This window comes from Antechinus flavipes, chromosome X (genome assembly GCF_016432865.1).
Source record: "Antechinus flavipes isolate AdamAnt ecotype Samford, QLD, Australia chromosome X, AdamAnt_v2, whole genome shotgun sequence".
Classification (NCBI taxonomy): Eukaryota; Metazoa; Chordata; class Mammalia; order Dasyuromorphia; family Dasyuridae; genus Antechinus; species Antechinus flavipes.
Genome location: NC_067404.1, coordinates 86,216,728 through 86,221,530, shown reverse-complemented (window position 1 = coordinate 86,221,530; position 4,803 = coordinate 86,216,728).

Below are 4,803 nucleotides of genomic sequence, written 5' to 3'. Positions count from 1 at the left end.
AATTCCATTTGTTCGACCCTGATTTTCAGTGAAGTATTTTCTTCACTCACTTTTTAAAGATCTTTTTCTAATTGTCCAATTGAGTTCTTTTGTTCTATGGAATTTTTTTCCATTTCGACAATTTTGTTTTGCAGTTCACCAATCCTATTTTTCAAGGATTTGATTTCTTTATCCACTTTCTCTTTAACTGACTTCTCCAGGCTCTTTTGCCAAGCCTCCCTCTCCTTTTCCCATTTTTCTTCTAGCTCTCTTGTGAGAGCCTTTTTAATTTCCTCCATGAGATTCATCTGTGCTGAGGAACATATGATCTCCTCCTTTGGGGATTCAGCTGGGGACTTTTTGTTTTTAGTCTCCTCAGGATTTGGAGTCTGCTCTTTATCTGTATAGAAGCTGTCAAGGGTTAAAGTCTTTTTCAGTTTCTTGCTCATTCTGTCTAATAATCAAAGACAAACTAGCCAAGAAACAGAAGAAAAAAAAAAAACCCTTGAATGGAGCTGCTTTCTTTGGGGGAGGGACAGGGTAACCGTGAGGCACTGGTCCTACTGTGCCGTTCCTGCGCTCTGAGATCCGAGAGCGTGTTGAGACACTGTGGGGGAGGTGTATTTATTTATCTATGTAATATTATTACCTGCTAGAAGAATATAAGCTCTTTAAGTGTGGGAATTATTTAGTTTTTGAATTTTCATCCCTAGCACAAAGCCCAGTCTTTGGCACATATAGTAGTAAGCTCTTAAGGAATCCCAGTTCAATTCAATTGAATTCTGGTCGTTTTTTGTGCTCTTTGGAAGTTTCTGACGCCGTGGGCAGTCTTCTTCTTCTACATTAATCTTGTCTCTTCCAAGGTACCACAGTCTGCTTCACTCTGTCCTGTGGAATACTTAACTTTCTGACCTGAGATCTATATCCCCATAATACAACATTCATTATGTGAAGTAGTGTGGAGAATATAAGGTTAGAAGGAATTTTAAACTTAACTTTATTGCCTATTCTATTTTTTAATGGAGTAGAAAAATTAGCCTATGGTTTAAGCTAAAAATAGCTGAATAATAACTGGATTAAATAAATAATTTACTTTATTGCAACATGTTTTGGAAGAGTAAAGCCATAATTTCATTCCATTTTGGGCATAATGGGTTAGCTAAAATTGTGGAAGGTATTAAACAAAGAGTTATTAATTTAACTCTGAGATTCTGTCTTCTAATCGATCTTGAAACTTATGAAGAAACAGTAAAAGAACTTCACTTCTAAGTTCCTTATTAAAAAAAAAACTGCTGATATGATTCTAAGGACAAAAACTCTACCAAGATTATTAAGTTTGATGCTGACAATGTTGGTACTTCTATATAAAAGATTTACATCTCAAATGATCAAACTTTTGTGGGTAATAAAAATGCAGGTTTTTAATGGCAAGAAAACGATACTGAACTTTGTTGTTAAAATCTTAAAACAAATGATTGTTCCACTATCCTGAAGGCCGCGTCAACAAAAATTCTCTTTAGATGGTCCTATTTGTGGATAACAGTGCAGATTACATCAAACTCACTAACAAACTCACTAACTGTGAATGAGGTTCACAACTGCAGAAGGTAATTTTTCTTAACAGCAAAACTATGGAAAATCCTTAAGTGTCACATAACAGTGTGTTAAAACCTAAAAAAGATCAAACCATCTCACAAACATTTTAATTAAGATCTAAAAATTCATCAAAAAGAGAAAAATGATAAAGAAAACCAAAGATAATCGGTGATAAACTCTATTAAATTCAGAAGGATGTCATAAAGGGATTGCCAGAATCCTGTGAAATCACTGAATGGTGATGAGTGAAGACAAAGTAAAATTGAAAATAGCAAGTGAAAAAGCTGGAACATTTTCCAATGTAAGGTAAAAGTGGGAGCCTCAGCTGAAGTACAAGTCAGGCTAGCATTAGAGCAATTAGAGTGTGACCTAGCATTCAGATTCCCCCAATTCAACCCAACATGCAGGTAATACAGGCCTAAACAGGAGTAAGAGACAAACTAATTTCTGGAGAAATCATAATCACCACTCTGAGAATCAAGTAGGATATACCCATACCATCTAGAATTGTAGGAGCAGAGTTTGACACAAACATAATCCCCCAATGTAATATGAACCAAAGCAAGAAAGATAAGCACACAATATATATATATACACCCTCATCCCTACAAAGAACAATATATAGAAAATATTGATATCAATGGGGAAAAAAAAGATGAGAACAAGAGACGCAAGCAGGGAGAGTTTAAGAAGAAAGGCAAAAAAAAAGATGAAATAAACAGTCATAAGCAAAGCAAATACATGTTGGAGGAGAGAATTGGAAGGGGAAATTAACAGAAAAAAAGGGTAAAAACCAGTGACAACAAATGGGATAAAGGGAACAGACGTCAGTCACTGCAATGAAAGATAAATTTCTCTTTCACCACTTTTAAAAACAAATCAAATTAAGAACAGGTTTGAAGATAGGAAAAAGTACAAATAGGACAGAGAAAAATACACAGTTAACAATTACAACTGTGAAAATAAACGAAATTAAAGCACCCACAAAATATACAATGATAGCAGAATGGTTTAGAAAACAGAATCCAACAGTGAGTGTATGAAACAGATGTGAAAAGTAAGATTAATATACAGTTAAAATGAAGATATTGAAAGCAACCTATTATGCTACAATCAAACTGAAAAAAAGCAAGAGTAACAATCATGAATTTGGAAAAGGTCAGTATAAAAACAGACATGAGATGAAGACAATTAGTCAAACATTATCCTTAAAGGCATTATGGATAATGGCTCAATATTGATACTTAATAATATATATGGACTTTTAACAAACAACACAGAATCTATATCTATATCTATCTATAAGAAAAATTAATAAAATCAAAGGGAGAAATAAATAATAAAGTCATAATAGCAAGACTTAAAATCTTAAAAGAAGATAAAAATAAAAAGATGTTAAGAATCAAAATAGAATTTAAACATAAATTAGAGATCATATCTCTTGTGATAATTGAATGGTAACAGGATAGAGTTTATATATTTCTTAGCATGCATGCCACCTAGACAAAAAAAGATCACACATTAGTTTAAAAACTCTCAGAAACAAATACATAAATACTAAACAATCCTTATTGACTTTAACGCAATGCAACTAAATAAAAGGCCACTGAAGAAAGGAAAAAAAATAATGGGGGTCAAAAAACTGGTGAGTCAAAGAATAATTCTAGAATCAATATAAAATCCCTTCAAAGAAAATGGCAACAAGGAGAAAATATACTAAAACATAAAGGGTACCTTCAAATTAAATTAGTGAAAATTTATATTTCTTAATGTTTTCATCAATAAAAGGGTGAAAGAACAGATCAACAAACTGGGCACAAAAATGAAAGAACTCTAAAAAGATAGAAATCTAGTTTCTAAATAAACACTAAAGTAAAAATTCTGAAAACAAACCAAAAAATTAGAAACTATAAAATGCACTATTAAAGGCTATTTTACAAACAAGTGAATTCTATCAAACGTTCAAAGACCACTTAATTCCAGTGTAACATACAATGAAAAAGAAGGAATGCTTCCAAGTTCTATTTCTGATACAAGTATCGTTTATATACCACACCCAGATATAGATAAAGGAGAAAAAAGAAAGCTATAGATCAATAACCCTAATGAATTTTGAAGCAAAAATATTCCATAAAATGTTGGCCAAAAGTTATAACAACACATTACAAGGATTGTGCACTAAGATCAAGTTTTAATTCATATACCAAGAAAGCATCAATTGAACATAAGAAAAACTATACACAAGAGACCATATTAACAGAAAAAAGAATAAAAACATGATCATTTCAATAGTAGCTGAATTAATAAAAATGAATATCCTATTCTTTTAGAAACACTAGAAATCAAAATCAAAAAAAAATAAATGAACTTTTCCTATTTAAAATAAGAAAGAAAAAAACATGATAGGTAATAGATATTAGAGTTCTGTCTTTCCAGTAAGATACAAGGAAAGTGATGGATGCCTATTGTTACACTATCATTTAACTATGTGCTAGAAAATACCATTTACACCATTAAGACAAATCAAAGCAACTAAGGAAATAAACATAGGCAAAAAAAGAGAACTATTGCTTTCAACAAATAACGGCAGACAACAAAGTGGCACAAGAGATACAATGACTGACTAGGAGTCAGGATGACCTGAATTCAAATCTGAATTTGGACACTTAATAATTATGTCAACCTAGGCAAGTCATTTAATCTATATCAGCTCTGTGCTAACTGGGGATTCAAATGCAAAAGCAAATAGCCTCTAATTTTCAGGACTCCATATTATAACGGAGGAAACAACACACATATCCAGAGGATATTGAGGAAGAGGTAAAGGTTCAGAAAGTTAGGGGATAGTGGACGAGAGCATATTGAAGTTTTTTAAGGAAAAGAAAAACAGTCATATCTCCATCTCAGGAATAAGAATTTGTGGATGATATATTAGAGAGGAGTGAGACTGAAAGCATGGAGATTAAGGGGCTTTTCTACCTATCTGAGTGGTGAGGGTCTAAATAAGGGCACTGACTGTATGAAAAAGAGGAGGAACTATGTTAAGACTGAAACTATTACAAGTGACAAGCATTCTGCTAAATTCTGGAGATACATATATAAAAATGAAATAGCCATTGCTCTCCGTGAGTTTTGTTCTGATATAGTAGGACAATGTACAGTCCTCAGAAGAAACAAAGATGGTATCTGCAAGCATCAGGTTGTTGTGTGACGTCTTTTCCAGAAGCA